The sequence below is a fragment of the Oncorhynchus gorbuscha genome, unplaced genomic scaffold (genome assembly GCF_021184085.1).
Source record: "Oncorhynchus gorbuscha isolate QuinsamMale2020 ecotype Even-year unplaced genomic scaffold, OgorEven_v1.0 Un_scaffold_2875, whole genome shotgun sequence".
NCBI classification, from domain to species: domain Eukaryota; kingdom Metazoa; phylum Chordata; class Actinopteri; order Salmoniformes; family Salmonidae; genus Oncorhynchus; species Oncorhynchus gorbuscha.
Window position 1 is genome coordinate 5,418 of NW_025747269.1, and position 17,370 is coordinate 22,787.

General features: G+C 41.6%; 1 pseudogene; it reads left to right on the forward strand.

The window, feature by feature from the left end:
- Positions 1-226: 226 nt before the first annotated feature.
- The window catches only part of LOC124026989, a 32,142-nt pseudogene continuing 14,998 nt past the window's right edge, over positions 227-17,370 (forward strand).

Genomic DNA, 17,370 nt, shown 5'->3' on the forward strand with positions numbered 1-17,370 from the left:
AACAGCAATGTGTCGAACCCTTTCAACAACGGGGAGATGTTACTGATGTGCTTTGTATCTGTGATGTAAAAACAAGTTTTGGACTTCCACACAAAATTACTTCTTTAGTTATTTTATGTTTAAGGAAGTGTGTAGGTCGCATTCTGTATCATACAGCTATGAAAGTTATATATTTAGAACCACCTGTTCAATTCGAATCCAGTGACGTCTGTGTCTTCAGTGTCCTAGAACTGTCTAGTTTTTTGTGTTCTGACTTGTAAAACAGGATGTATAAAATAAGTAATGTAAACATAGCAGTAATTACCAGGAAGCTCTACATTTGTTTTAAAATCACACTAAGATTGTTCAAACTGGCCTCAGGTTATTGAGAGATCTGATTTAGGATTTACCCTCGTAGCAAGGTTTTTTTATCATGTGGTTTCATTTGGGTCTCTATTTAAAAATAACACTGTCTTTGGCAGGAGAAAGACCAGACTCAGAGGAACCAGAGCCAGGGACGTCCAAACTAGCAAGACGACACCAGTGCTCCCACTGTGAAAAGAGTTTTAAACAGAAAGCACAACTGAAAACACATAAGAGAATACACACAGGGGAGAAGCCTTACCACTGCTTCCAATGTGGAAAGTGTTTCGGCCGTTCGTGGGCGCTGAAACAACACGAGAGAATACACACAGGAGAGAAGCCTTACCACTGCTCCCAATGTGGAAAGTGTTTCGGCCGTTCGGGGAGCTGAAACTACACGAGAGAATACACACAGGAGAGAATCCTTACCACTGCTCCCAATGTGGAAAGTGTTTCGTCCGTTCGGGGGCGCTGAAACAACATGAGAGAATACACACAGGAAAGAAGCCTTACCACTGCTCCCAATGTGGAAAGTGTTTCGCCCGTTCGGGGGAGCTGAAACTACATGAGAGAATACACACAGGAGAGAAGCCGTACCACTGCTCCCAATGTGGAATGTGTTTTGCCCGGTCGGGGAAGCTGAAAGAACATGAGAGAATACACACAGGAGAGAAGCCGTACCACTGCTCCCAATGTGGAACGTGTTTCAGCCGTTCGGTGGAGCTGAAACTACATGAGAGAATACACACAGGAGAGAAGCCTTACCACTGCTCCCAATGTGGAAAGTGTTTCAACCAGAGAGGAAACCTGAAACAACATGAGAGAACACACACAGGAGAGAAGCCTTACCACTGCTCCCAATGTGGAAAGTGTTTCAACCAGAGAGGAAACCTGAAACAACATGAGAGAATACACACAGGAGAGAAGCCTTACCACTCCTCCCAGGGTGCAAACCATTTGCCCATTTAGGACGCCTGAAAGAACACATTAGACTGCACACAGAGGAGAAGGCTTAGAAAAGCTCAGACTGTGGGAAAACATATTACTCACAAGTCACTTAAACGTCATTAGAGAATCCACACAGGAGAGAGAAATTACTTCTCTTAGCGTGTATGTTGATATTTCACATCACATTGACTTAAAATTAATCAGAGAACATACACAGTGCTCCCGTTGTATTATATTGTTGACTGACAATGTGTTTACCTGTCTTTACCATATGAAATTAAATGGTACAGGGTATACTCAAACATATATTTGTTTGTTTTTATTAGAAAACATGAATATGGAGTCTGTCAGTTTGAATATGTTGTCCTTTTTTAAAACTCTGTGTGTGTTTATCTGGGTGTGTCATTCCTCCAGCACTACAGATAATCAAGTGATATTTGGATGTGATGCATTTGTTCCATTGTTGACATTTGCATTGTTGGCCCACTGATGATTTAATGAAATGAAAATGTTCAGACTCTGTAATGGAAAATGTTAATTGTTTGTGTGTCCACATAACTGAGTATGTGACTAACCTTGTGAAACTGTCCTATTATAATCTCCTGTCCTTGGGACTATCATTCTGTGTTGCAAACCAATTTGCACCTGTGTCCTTGTATGAATAAAGTCCCTCCCAGGAACAGGAAACTATAAAGATATGTGCTCATCACTCAATGCTTCAGGAATTCAGACTGTCTACACTGCACTGTGTAACTGTTATTCTCTCTGAGCTCAGAAATAAAGAATCTTGGTTCGACTTGGACTCCAGCAGATCCTTAGCAGATCCTTAGCAGATCCTTCCCACTGGTTGAATAAACGTTGTTACCCGAATGATGAGATTATTATTTTATTTGTCAATTGGCAACCAAGCATCGATCATCATGTCACCAGAATATGAACCTCAAAATGTATTGGAAAGGAGCATCAAGCTCATCACGTGCACTTTCACCACCCTGTGAAGTTCATAACTTATTTCATCTGTAGCCTAATAAACTACATGGTTACTCAAGTCATAGTGGGAGGACCACACAACATATCATCATGTGAATCCAAGTTAACTAAGATGTGATTGTTATCATTAAGGAGTTTCCACAGCCATTTCTCGCTTAGACATTTTTACTTACACAAATATACAAACAAATTGTCAAACGAAGTAACAAATCGTCTGTCGGCATTTATAAAAGTGTACAGGCATATCCTGTTTCCGTCATCCCGGTCATTACTTTTGAAATGGTTGGATCAATATCAATATCCACCTTCATGATGTGGATGAAGCCTGATTTGGAATGTCTTAGTAGTTCTATATGATGTCATAATACACCCCTCTGATAATCAAGTGATATTTGGAATGTCTGAGTAGTTCTATCTGATGTCATAATACTCCCCTCTGATAGTGATACATTTGCTCCATTGTTTCCATGTCAGTTGGTTTCCCACTCTGATGATTTATATCTGACAGAGGGGCTTTAAATGAATAGTATGGTGACATCTTAGTGTGTCTTGAAATAGGATTATTAATCATTGTAGTGTCTTAACACTGAGTACTTATTTATGTAATAAGAAAGACTCTGAATACAAGCAATTGACCTGGAGCTTCACATTTACTCAAACTAGTTAGTACCAGAATTACATTTACATTTACATTTAAGTCATTTAGCAGACGCTCTTATCCAGAGCGACTTACAAATTGGTGCATTCACCTTATGACATCCAGTGGAACAACCACTTTACAAAGTGCATCTAAATATTTTAAGGGGGGGGGGGGTGAGAAGGATTACTTTATCCTATCCTAGGTATTCCTTAAAGAGGTGGGGTTTCAGGTGTCTCGGAAGGTGGTGATTGATCGTGAGGGAGTTTGTTCCACCATTGGGGAGCCAGATAACAGTTTTGACTGGGCTGAGCGGGAAACTTCCTCAGTGGTAGGGAGGCAGCAGGCCAGAGGTGGATGAACGCAGTGCCCTTATTTTGAGGGCCTGATCAGAGCCTGGAGGTACTGAGTTCCCCTCACATGGCAAGCACCATGATCTTGTAGCGGATGGAACTTCAACTGGAAGCCAGTGGAGAGAGCGGAGGAGCGGGGTGACGTGAGAGAACTTGGAAAGGTTGAACACTAGACGGGCTGCGGCGTTCTGGATGAGTTGTAGGGGTTTAATGGCACAGGAACACACAGAATAACATAGAACAATACTGCGCATGACCAAGGGCACTTCATCCTTAAAGGGGACATCAGTAATTAACAGAACATAACAATCATAAACTCCTATAGCAACAATACACTGCAGCTTTGACATCAAGAAGAGAATGGGCTGATGGGTGGTGGTGCTACTCTATAGGTAAGGCTGTCCAATATGAATGTTCAAATAGTCACTTCTAGCCGGCCTCCGCCCAGTATCCTGCCCTGAACTTAGTCACTGTTACTAGCTGTCAACCACCCAGTACCCTGCCCTGAACTTAGTCACTGTTACTAGCCGTCTACCGCCCAGTATCCTGCCCTGAACTTAGTCACTGTTACTAGCCGTCTACCACCCAGTACCCTGCCCTGAACTTAGTCACTGTTACTAGCTGTCAACCACCCAGTACCCTGCCCTGAACTTAGTCACTGTTACTAGCCGTCAACCACCCAGTACCCTGCCCTGAACTTAGTCACTGTTACTAGCCGTCTACCACCCAGTACCCTGCCCTGAACTTAGTCACTGTTACTAGCTGTCAACCACCCAGTACCCTGCCCTGAACTTAGTCACTGTTACTAGCTGTCAACCACCCAGTACCCTGCCCTGAACTTAGTCACTGTTACTAGCCGTCAACCACCCAGTACCCTGCCCTGAACTTAGTCACTGTTACTAGCTGTCAACCACCCAGTACCTTGCCCTGAACTTTGTCACTGTTACTAGCTGTCAACCACCCAGTACCTTGCCCTGAACTTAGTCACTGTTACTAGCTGTCAACCACCCAGTACCTTGCCCTGAACTTAGTCACTGTTACTAGCTGTCAACCACCCAGTACCCTGCCCTGAACTTAGTCACTGTTACTAGCTGTCAACCACCCAGTACTCCACCCTGTATTCTAGTCAAGGCTCATCCTATATAACTACTACTGTACACACCTTTTATATTAATATACGGTCCACAATGTCTAGACACACCATCATATACATTTTAAACAAATTGTATATATTTATATTCCAGACTCTGACATTCCTCGTTCCACCATTTCAATATTTCTAAATCCTTAAAATAAATTGCAGGGAAAATCAGTAGGTCACACAAATGACTATTTCTAAACAAAGATAATAGACAAGTAGAATGGGAGAGGTTTCTTATACTATCTTTACTTACTCAGTGAAGAGACTCCAGGGACGGTGATGAAGGCTGTAGGAATGAAGATCAGACAGTGAAGAGAGGGACTGTAGGAATGAAGATGAGTGAAGGCAGGAATGAAGATCAGACAGTGAAGAGACTCCAGGGACGGTGATGAAGGCTGTAGGAATGAAGATCAGACAGTGAAGAGACTCCAGGGACGGTGATGAAGGCTGTAGGAATGAAGATCAGACAGTGAAGAGACTCCAGGGACGGTGATGAAGGCTGTAGGAATGAAGATCAGACAGTGAAGAGACTCCAGGGACGGTGATGAAGGCTGTAGGAATGAAGATCAGACAGTGAAGAGACTCCAGGGACGGTGATGAAGGCTGTAGGAATGAAGATCAGACAGTGAAGAGACTCCAGTGGTTCAGGGCGCTGTGCATCTTTTTTTTTAAACAAAACTATTTATTTTACTTAACCAGTATTTTTCTTAACTGCATTGTTGGTTAAGGGCTTGTAAGTAAGCATTTCACTAAGGTCTACACCGGTTGTATTCGGCACGTGAATAATAATATTTAATTTGATTTTCATACTTTTCTAATAAAACACTTTTCAACCCATATGATCTATTACATAATAAAAGTCTAAAAAAACGTATACAAATATCATGTCATAGTGAATTCATGACATGTGAACGAACAAGCCTTTACATACTTTATAATATGGCTATACAGTGGGGAGAACAAGTATTTGACACACTGCCGATTCTGCAGGTTTTCCTACTTACAAAGCATGTAGAGGTCTGTCATTTTTATCATAGATACACTTCAACCGTGAGAGACGGAATCTAAAACAAAAATCCAGAAAATCACATTTAATGATTTTTAAGTAATTCATTTGCATTTTATTGAGACCCAGAGTTACTTCTGCTGCAGAGGATAAGTTCATTAGAGTTACCAGCCTCAGAAATTGCTGCCCAAATAAATGCTTCACAAAGTTGGACAGCAAAAAGAAGAAGAGACTTGGGCCAAGAAACACGAGAAAACCTTCACATTGACTCTGTATTGGTACCTCCTGTATACAGCCCCCACATTGACTCTGTACTGGTACCCCCTGTATATAACCTCCACATTGACTCTGTAGCCACGGTATAGTTTTTTTATTGTGTAACTTTTTTTCTTACCTCTTATTTTTCTTAACTACATTGTTGGTTAAGGGCTTGTCAGTAAGAATTTCACGGTAATGTCTACACCTGTTGTAGCGTTGTAGCGTAGCTTTAAGGGAATAGTATGGTCACATCTAGATAAACAATTAACAGAGTAAATGTGTATAAACACACTTCCTATTCATGGAAGTATTTATTCATCATCTACATATTCATATTACGCTTCTACGTCTGTGTACCGGAAAGTATTAGTTGTAAGACGTAAGAGAAAATATATCAGCTTATTGTTAAATAATTATGACGTTCTTTCCAATACAAAAAGTGTAGTAACTATTGTTTCCAAACTGCGTTACCCACTCCAGCCAGCAGATGGCGATGAGCGCCTTTCAGTTGATGCTTTTTGTGTGACGTATAATGGACTGGACGGACGCTTCTTCAGGAACAACAAAGCGCCAACTCTTTCAACCACCCCGATAGCTTGCTAGACAACATAAAAACTGAAAGATTGACCTTTTAGGCCATGTTAATGTGCATTAGCTAATCGCAGTGTTTAAAACACATTTCATTTGACGTTAACTTGAACCTAATGTGCTTGTTCAATTTGCAAATGTGTTAAAGATTGATACTGAGCCTAGCACTAGGCTATTCGCTAATGCTAACTAGCTAGCTAACATCCCTGACCATGAGCTCATTAAACTATTCATCCCCTGCTAAAGAAGTGGATGTCTGCTGTCCGGAGAAAGAAGCTCTGGCGCTGAACATTGTCGTGAAAGACGAAGAGGAGGATATTACAGTGAAAGGAGAGAAAGAAGCTCTGCCGCTGAACATTGTCGTGAAAGACGAAGAGGAGGATATTACAGTGAAAGGAGAGAAAGAAGCTCTGCCGCTGAACATTGTCGTGAAAGACGAAGAGGAGGATATTACAGTGAAAGGAGAGAAAGATGCTCTGGCTCTGGACATTGTCGTGAAAGACGAAGAGGAGGATATTACAGTGAAAGGAGAGAAAGAACCTTTCAGAATGAAAAAGGAGGAAGAGGAGGCTGTTATAGGGAAAGAAGAGAAAGCATCCTCTTCCTCTCTAAAAGGTTCTATCTCAGTAAAGGTGAAGGAGGAAGAGGTTTTGGGAGTTAAAGAGGAGACGACAGAATATCAGATTAACACCAGTGAGTACTGTCCTAAAAACAGGGGCACAAACTATGCAGTTGTTGAATTAATGTGTGGTTTTTAAGGGGCATTCTACTTAAGTTATTCACTTCAATGTGATGTTCAGTACTATATAAATTGTTAAAGGGTCAATCTGCCATTGCTACATGTATTTTTGGGACTTTTAAATTAGATTTAATTACATATAACAGGCTTTTAAAATGTAATAATGGAGCATAATTTATACTTAAAATATCAAAGGGACACAAAAGGCACCCAATTAATTTAAAGATATTAATGCCTCTGATAAGACCCTATGACTGTAATAGACAGTAATAATAGATGATGGTAATAAGTTCACCATCTGTTTGATGTTCTCATTAACACAGGAGAGAGACATGACTATTGTGGATCCTCTGGGGAGACTCAACATCCTGATGCTGACGAGGCAGAGAAGAGTCTCTCCAGATCAGAACACCAGATGGTACAGCTTGGTCTGGTCTAGCATACAGCTTGCTCTATCTGGGTCTGGGCTGTGTTTCTGTAAAGCAGTTTATGACAACAGTGACATCAGCATCCATAATGATATGTGTCTGTGTCCCCTCTTTATGGTTACCAGGACAACACTAGCCCTTCCTCTCTCCCGGAGTCCCTGTATCGTGCCTCTCCCGGTAGCACCTTACTGCTGGGTATGAAGAGGTTGTCTGTGCTGCTGGTGGACTGCAGGAAGACAACAGGACTGAGTGGAACTGTGAGAGGAGGAGAAGAGAAGAAAAGATCAGATTTGACTCATCAAAGTAAGTGCTGTAGTTCAGTTTGAACAAATACAATAGATCTGCCCACCGGTATCTGTTACCAGGACAACCAGCAGAGTTCTGTTAGTTGACAGGAAGATAGACTGGTGTATATGGATGTTATGAATATCATAACACTGAAAAAGGATTCTGCCAATGAAAAGAGAGAAACCGATAGACCATATAAAACCTTGATGAAAGTTAGCTTTAGAGGGAAAGTTTCAAGATGACCTGATATAAGGTGCTTGTTTTACAAAAACATTCCATAAAACATTATGGATGTTACATTGCCTGTCCCAGTCAATCCCCCTCTCTTTACTAGACTGTAGAACAGGCAAACTAAACTCAAGACACAGTTAATTAATGAACTAATACTGAAGGAAAGCTGTGATCAGGCTGCCTACTCAAGAGAAAGCTTCGAACTGTAACCATTGCCTGTGTAACGGATGTTGTGATCACAATATAGTAGTCATATCTAGGAAAACCACAGTTCCAAAAGGCTGGGCCTAATGTTCTATATAAGAGATCATACAATTGTTTGTGGGGATTTCTATGTTGTTGAGATGTTGTTAGGTTATTTTCTTTCACAGTAAATAACTCACGGACACTAGAGAAGCTTTAACCAAGTTTAATTATTCCCAAAGGTTCTGTACATCTGTAATTCAGACAACCCAACATTTGTTCCATCCAGTTATATGTCTCACTTAAGACACTCCTTCTCTCCAATCCTTACATCTTATGGTTCCACAGGAAGAGAGTAAAGAGAGTAACAGGATACCAGACCTTTCTCCCTGATGAGAATCTGTCCTGACCTCAACCTCTCCTTCATCTAATCCACAGAACCATTAACTTCTGACATAACACCCAGTCTCTTTCACTTCCTATCACTTCTTTAATGTTTCCATGTTCAAAGTTTAGTCGATTCCAACAATGGAAACAATATTTGTTGGTCCGAGGTGTGTAATGACGAGCAACCAGATGCTGCCCTAGACACGTTTATGAAATTGCTTATCCCAGTTCCTAATAAGCATGCACCCATTAAGAAAACTGTTAAATCCACGTGGATTGATGATAAATTTTAAAATGGTATGATGAAGAGGGAGGCAAAAGAGATGGCATATAGGTCTGGCTGAATAACTGATTGGCGTTCCTAAAGTAAACTACCTGCAACCTGCCCAGAAGCTAGGATATACATATAATTGGTAGGTTTGGATAGAAAACACTCTAAAGTTTCTAAAACTGTTACAATAATGTCTGTGCGTATATCATAACTTTTTGGCAGGTGAAACCCCGAGGACAAACCATCCAGGAGGAATTTTTTGTTGTTGAGGTGACTCTGTTTTCAAATGGTTTTGTGTGGCATTTTTCTATGGCACTTGGTTGCAGTTCCTATTGCTTCCACTAGATGTCAACAGTCTTTAGAAATTGGTTGATGTTTTTCTTTAGAGAAATGAAGAAGTTCGGCTATTCAGAACGAGGGTCCAGCTTAGTGCTCTCTGATGTTTTGATGCGCGCTCCAGGTCACTCGCTTCACGTTGTTTTTATCCGGTATTGAACACAGTTTATCCCGTCTTAAATTTTCTCGATTATTTACGTTTTAAAATACCTAAAGTTGGATTAGGAAAGTTGTTTGAAATGTTTGGACAGCGTTTACAGGTAACTTATTAGATATTTTATAGTCATGCTGGGTGAGTTGGAATCAGTGTTTTTTTTTTATCAAACGCTGTAAGGGTTTTCTTCTGGTGAAAGAGAGGCGGACCAAAATGCAGCGTGGTGGTTATTCATGTTTTTAATAAAGACGACTATACATGAACAGAATCTGGTTGATATCCCTTTCAATGGTCAATAGGGATGCATAGGAACACAGAGGCTTCAAAATAAGAGTCACTTCCTGATTGGATTTTTCTCAGGCTTTCGCCTGGAATATCAGTTCTGTTATATTCACAGACAATATTTTTACAGTTTTGGAAACTATGGTGTTTTCTATCCTAAGCTGTCAATTATATGCATATTCTAGCACCTGGTCCTGAGAAATAGCCTGTTTACTTTGGGAAAGTTATTTTTCCAAAAATGAAAATAGTGCCCCGAGTTTCAAAGGTTAATATGCCATAACAGGTTTTAATGTGTTTGAGCCAATCAGTTGTGTTGTGACAAGGTAGGGGGTATACAGAAGATAGCCCTATTGGGTTAAAGACGAAGTCCATATTATGTCAAGAACAGCTCAAATAAGAGAAGAGAAGCAACAGTCCATCATTACTTTAAGGACCACCACAAGAATGGAAGATCCAGAGTTACTTCTGATGCATAAGTTCATTAGAGTTACCGGACTTAGAAATTGCAGCCCAAATAAATGCTTCACAAAGTTCAAGCAACAGACACATCTCAACATCATCGGTTCAGAGGAGACTGCGTGAATCAGGCCTTCATGGTCGAATTACTGCAAGGAAACCACTACTAAAGGACACCAATAAGAAGAAGAGACTTGCTTGGGCCAAGAAACACGAGCAATTGACATTAGACCGGTGGATATCTGTCCTTGAGACGAGGAGTAGATGAACAGATTATCTCCGCATGTGTGGTTCCCACCGTGAAGCATGGAGGAGGAGATGTGATGGTGTGTGGGTGCTTTGCTATTGACAATGTCATTGATTTATTTATTCAAGTCACACTTAACCAGCATGGCTTCCACAGCATTCTACAGCTATATGCTATCCCATCTGGTTTGGGCTTAGTCCCACTGTCATTTGTTTTTCAACAGGACAATGACCCAACACACCTCCAGGCTGTGTAAGAGCTATTTGATCAAGTAGGAGAGTGATGGAGTGCTGCATCAGATGACCTGGCCTACACAATCCCCCGACCTCAACCAAATCGAGATGGTTTGGGATGAGTTGGATAGCAGAGTGAAGGAAAAGCAGCCTACAAGTTCTCAGCATATGTGGGAACTCCTACAAGACTGTTGGAAAAGGATTCCAGGTGAAGCTGTTTGAGAGAAAGCAAGGGTGGCAACTTTTGAAGAATAAAATATATATTTTGATTTAACACTTGTGGTTACTACATGATTCCATGTGTTTTTTAATAATTTTTATGTCTTCTCTATTATTCTACTATGTAGAAAATAGTAAAAATAAAGAAAAACCCTTGAATGAGTAGGCGAGTCCAAACTTTTGACTGGTACTGTACATTAAATTCCCTGACAACAGCTCCAGGGGACATTCCTGCAGTCATAATGCCAATTGCCTGTTCCCTCAGAGATCTGTGGCATTGTTGTGTGACCAAACTGCACATTTTCGAGTAGCCTTTAATTATCCCCAGCACAAGGTGCACCTGTGTAATAACCAAGCTGTTCAATCAGCTTCTTGATATGCCACACCTGTCAGGTGGATGGATTATTTTGGCAAAGAATTCATGTTTACTAACAGGGATGTAAAAAATTCTGCAATCTTTTTTTCAGCTCATGAAACATCCAACACTTTACATGTTGCATTTATATTTTTGTTTATTGTTGTTACTATCAGTTTTAGCAACATTTACCCAAATATTTCACCTTATTTTTTACTTTACCCAAAATATGACATCGGCGATAATCAAAATGTTGAAAATCTGTGAATGTCTAAATAAGAAATTGGTCCATTTAAACAGCAATGTGTTGAACCCTTTCAACAACGGGAGATGTTACTGATGTGCTTTGTATCTGCGACGTAAAAACACGTTTTGGACTTCCACACAAAATTACTTCTTTAGTTATTTTATGTTTAAGGAAGTGTGTAGGTCACATTCTGTATCATACAGCTATGAATGTTATATATTTAGAACCACCTGTTCAATTGGAATCCAGCGACGTCTGTGTCTTCTGTGTCCTAGAACTGTCTAGTTTTTTGTGTTCTGACTTGTAAAACAGGATGTATAAAATAAGTAATGTAAACATAGCAGAAATTACCAGGAAGCTCTACATTTGTTTTAAAATCACACTAAGATTGTTAAAACTGGCCTCAGGTTATTGAGAGATCTGATTTAGGATTTACCCTCGTAGCAAGGTTGTTTTATCATGTGGTTTCATTCGGGTCTCTATTTAACAATAACACTGTCTTTGGCAGGAGAAAGACCAGACTCGGAGGAACCAGAGCCAGGGACGTCCCAACTAGCAAGACGACACCACTGCTCCCAATGTGGAAAGTGTTTCAACCATTCATCGGAGCTGAAACGGCATGAGAGAACACACACAGGAGAGAAGCCTTACCACTGCTCCCAATGTGGAAAGTGTTTCGGCCGTTCGGAGGAGCTGAAACAACATGAGAGAATACACACAGGAGAGAAGCCTTACCACTGCTCCCAGTGTGGAAAGTGTTTCAACCATTCATGGGAGCTGAAACGTCATGAGAGAATACACACTGGAGAGAAGCCTTACCACTGCTCCCAATGTGGAAAGTGTTTCGGCCGTTCGGAGGAGCTGAAACAACACGAGAGAATACACACAGGAGAGAAGCCTTACCACTGCCCCCAATGTTGAAAGTGTTTCGGCCGTTCGGGGGAGCTGAAACAGCATGAGAGAATACACACAGGAGAGAAGCCTTACTACTGCTCCCAATGTGGAAAGTGTTTCGGCCGTTCAGAGGAGCTGAAACAGCATGAGAGAATACACACAGGGGAAAAGCCTTACCACTGCTCCCAGTGTGGAATGTGTTTCAACCATCCAGGGACGTTGAAATGGCATGAGAGAATACACACCGGAGAGAAGCCTTACCACTGCTCCCAATGTGGAAAGTGTTTCGGCCGTTCGGGGGAGCTGAAACAACATGAGAGAATACACACAGGAGAGAAGCCTTACCACTGCTCCCAATGTGGAAAGTGTTTCAACCAGAGAGGAAACCTGAAACGACATGAGAGAATACACACAGGGCAGAAGCCATACCACTCCTCCCAGGGTGCAAAGCTTTTGCCCATTTAGGGAGCCTGAAAGAACACATTAGACTGCACACAGAGGAGAAGGCTTAGAAAATCTCAGACTGTGGGAAAACATATTACTCATAACAGTGATTTAAACGTCATTAGAGAATCCACACAGGAGAGAGAAATTACTTCTCTTAGCGTGTATGTTGATATTTCACATCACATTGACTTAAAATTCATCAGAGAACATACACACTGCTCCCGTTGTCTTATATTGTTGACTGACAATGTGTTTACCTGTCTTTACCATATGTTATTAAATGGTACAGGGTATACTCAAACATATATTTGTTTGTTTTTATTAGAAAACATGAATTGAATATGGAGTATGTCAGTTTGAATATAAAGAAGATCAGGTTCCTTCTTTTAAACTGTCCTTTTTTAAACTCTTTGTGTGTGTTTATCTGGGTGTGTCATTCCTCCAGCACTACAGATAATCAAGTGATATTTGGATGTGATGCATTAGTTCCATTGTTGACATTTGCATTGTTGGCCCACTGATGATTTAATGAAATGAAAATGTTCAAACTCTGTAATGGAAAATGTTAATTGTTTGTGTGTCCACATAACTGAGTATGTGACTAACCTTGTGAAACTGTCCTATTATAATCTCCTGTTCTTGGGAGTATCATCCTGTGTTGCAAACCAATTTGCACCTGTGTCCTTGTATGAATAAAGTCCCGCCCAGGAACAGGAAACTATAAAGAAATTTGCTAATCACTCAATGCTTCGGGAATTCAGACTGTCTGCACTGCGCTGTGTAACTCTGTTATTCTCTCTGAGCTCAGAAATAAAGAATCTTGGTTTGACTTGGACTCCAGCAAATCCTTATTTTATAATATCCACCACAACTCTCCCAAGGATTGCTGTGTATTATTGTCTAAATGAAGAGCTACATTTACATTTACATTTAAGTCATTTAGCAGACGCTCTTATCCAGAGCGACTTACAAATGGGTGCATTCACCTTATGACACCCAGTTGAACAGCCACTTTACAATAGTGCATCTAAATCTTTTGAGGGGGGTGAGAAGGATTACTTTATCCTATCCTAGGTATTCCTTAAAGAGGTGGGGTTTCAGGTGTCTCCGGAAGGTGGTGATTGACTCCGCTGTCCTGGCGTCGTGAGGGAGTTTGTTCCAACATTGGGGGGCCAGAGCAGCGAACAGTTTTGACTGGGCTGAGCGGGAACTGTACTTCCTCAGTGGTAGGGAGGCGAGCAGGCCAGAGGTGGATGAACGCAGTGCCCTTGATTGGGTGTAGGGCCTGATCAGAGCCTGGAGGTACTGAGGTGCCGTTCCCCTCACAGCTCCGTAGGCAAGCACCATGGTCTTGTAGCGGATGTGAGCTTCAACTGGAAGCCAGTGGAGAGTGCGGAGGAGCGGGGTGACGTGAGAGAACTTGGGAAGGTTGAACACCAGACGGGCTGCGGCATTCTGGATGAGTTGAAGGGGTTTAATGGCACAGGCAGGGAGCCCAGCCAACAGCGAGTTGCAGTAATCCAGACGGGAGATGACAAGTGCCTGGATTAGGACCTGCGCCGCTTCCTGTGTGAGGCAGGGTCGTACTCTGCGGATGTTGTAGAGCATGAACCTACAGGAACGGGCCACCGCCTTGATGTTAGTTGAGAACGACAGGGTGTTGTCCAGGATCACGCCAAGGTTCTTAGCGCTCTGGGAGGAGGACACAATGGAGTTGTCAACCGTGATGGCGAGATCATGGAACGGGCAGTCCTTCCCCGGGAGGAAGAGCAGCTCCGTCTTGCCGAGGTTCAGCTTGAGGTGGTGATCCGTCATCCACACTGATATGTCTGCCAGACATGCAGAGATGCGATTCGCCACCTGGTCATCAGAAGGGGGAAAGAGTTCCTCTTTCGACTTTCCTGGTGGCATTTACAAGCCTCCCACTGGTTGAATAAACGTTGTTACAAATTGTCAAACGAAGTAACAAATCGTCTGTCGGCATTTATGAAAGTGTACAGGCATATCCTGTTTCCGTCAGCCCGGTCATTACTTTTGAAATGGTTGGATCAATATCCACCTTCATGATGTGGATGAAGCCTGACTTGGAATGTCTGAGTAGTTCTATCTGATGTCATAATACACCCTCTGTTAGTGATACATTTGTGATACATTTGCTCCATTGTTTCCATGTCAGTTGGTTTCCCACTCTGATGATTTATATCTGACAGAGGGGCTTTAAATGAATAGTATGGGGACATCTTAGTGTGTCTTGAAATAGGATTATTAATCATAAACTCCTATAGCAACAATACACTGCAGCTTTGACATCAAGAAGAGAATGGGCTGATGGGTGGTGGTGCTACTCTATAGGTAAGACTGTACAATATGAATGTCCAATACACAATAGGTTGACTGGGGAGGTGATGTACCACAGTCAAAGTCCTTCAATAAGAGCTAAGATGCTAATATTTGTGGTTTGGTTGATCAGTAGCCAGTTATTCTCAAACCAGTTACGAAAAAAAATAGACTTATTTTTAAATCGTATATCTTTGTTGTTCCATAGAAGGTATCTGTGAGGGAAAACTGTGTTTATACGCTAACATCCAAGCTAAAATCGCCTGTTTATGGAATTTAGCCAATTTTACTCGGTTTTTATCGACATCAAAGCAAAAATTCTAAACCACTAACAGAGTCAAATAATACTAAGGGCAAGACATTCCAAATAGTGTTCTGGTTCTTAATATACTTCAGAATCCAATTTATTTTAAAAATATTATTTAGCGCTAAGTAGCGTTTCAATTGGCGACGTCACTTGCTCTGACACATCGAAGTAGTGGTTTTGTGGAGCGATGGGTAACGCGATGTTTCGTTGGTGACTGATGTTGATGCGTGCAGAGGGTCTCTGGTTCGCGCCCGGGTATGGGCGAGGGGACAGATTAGATTTATACATACTGTTACACAGTATCAATGTAACACATTTGCTAATTTAACAAGCAAATTACGTTTAAATGAACCAATAGATAGCGTTTTGAACATAATTATGTTTACCTAAGAGTAAAATACACAAGATTGGTCTAAAGAGCTTCAATGTTTTGGTTTTAGGTTTGCTCGCAAAGCACCGCGTGTTTCAATCAGAAGCCTTTTGTCGCTGTTGAAGAAGTTCTCAAATCATGTCCAATCAATTTAATTTACCACAGGTGGACTCCAATCAAGTTGTAGAAACATCTCAAGGATGATCAATGGAAACAAGATGCACCTGAGCTCAATTTAAATTCTCATAGCAAAGGGTCTGAATACTTATGTAAATCAGTTATTTCTGTTTAAAAATACATATACATTTGTAATACTTTCCAAAGGCACTGTTTCCCTTTGTTTTCCAGGAACCCTACCACCCCTTCCCTGATTGGAGGAAACTAATGCACAACAACTATTTGGCTTCTAAGTCCAGCTTATACATACTATGTACATTTTACAGACACAGTGTATTATACAATAGTTATATTTATCGTTCAGTTACCCTAAACCTCTCCCATCTATCTCTGAAGACCATCCAGTCCTATCCTTCAGTTACCCTAAACCTCTCCCATCTATCTCTGAAGACCATCCAGTCCTATCCTTCAGTTACCCTAAACCTCTCCCATCTATCTCTGAAGACCATCCAGTCCTATCCTTCAGTTACCCTAAACCTCTCCCATCTATCTCTGAAGGCCATCCAGTCCTATCCTTCAGTTACCCTAAACCTCTCCCATCTATCTCTGAAGACCATCCAGTCCTATCCTTCAGTTACCCTAAACCTCTCCCATCTATCTCTGAAGACCATCCAGTCCTATCCTTCAGCTACCCTAAACCTCTCCCATCTCCCATCTATCTCTGAAGACCATCCAGTCCTATCCTTCAGCTACCCTAAACCTCTCCCATCCAGCTCTGAAGACCATCCAGTCCTATCCTTCAGTTATCCTAAACTTCTCCCATCTATCTTTGAAGACCATCCAGTTACCCTAAACCTCTCCCATCTATCTCTGAAGACCATCCAGTCCTATCCTTCAGTTACCCTAAACCTCTCCCATCTATCTCTGAAGACCATCCAGTCCTATCCTTCAGTTACCCTAAACCTCTCCCATCTATCTCTGAAGACCATCCAGTCCTATCCTTCAGTTACCCTAAACCTCTCCCATCTATCTCTGAAGACCATCCAGTCCTATCCTTCAGTTACCCTAAACCTCTCCCATCTATCTCTGAAGACCATCCAGTCCTATCCTTCAGTTACCCTAAACCTCTCCCATCTATCTCTGAAGACCATCCAGTCCTATCCTTCAGTTACCCTAAACCTCTCCCATCTATCTCTGAAGAACATCCAGTCCTATCCTTCAGTTACCCTAAACCTCTCCCATCTATCTCTGAAGACCATCCAGTCCTATCCTTCAGTTACCCTAAACCTCTCCCATCTATCTCTGAAGACCATCCAGTCCTATCCTTCAGTTACCCTAAACCTCTCCCATCTATCTCTGAAGACCATCCAGTCCTATCCTTCAGTTACCCTAAACCTCTCCCATCTATCTCTGAAGACCATCCAGTCCTATCCTTCAGTTACCCTAAACCTCTCCCATCTATCTCTGAAGACCATCCAGTCCTATCCTTCAGTTACCCTAAACCTCTCCCATCTATCTCTGAAGACCATCCAGTCCTATCCTTCAGTTACCCTAAACCTCTCCCATCTATCTCTGAAGA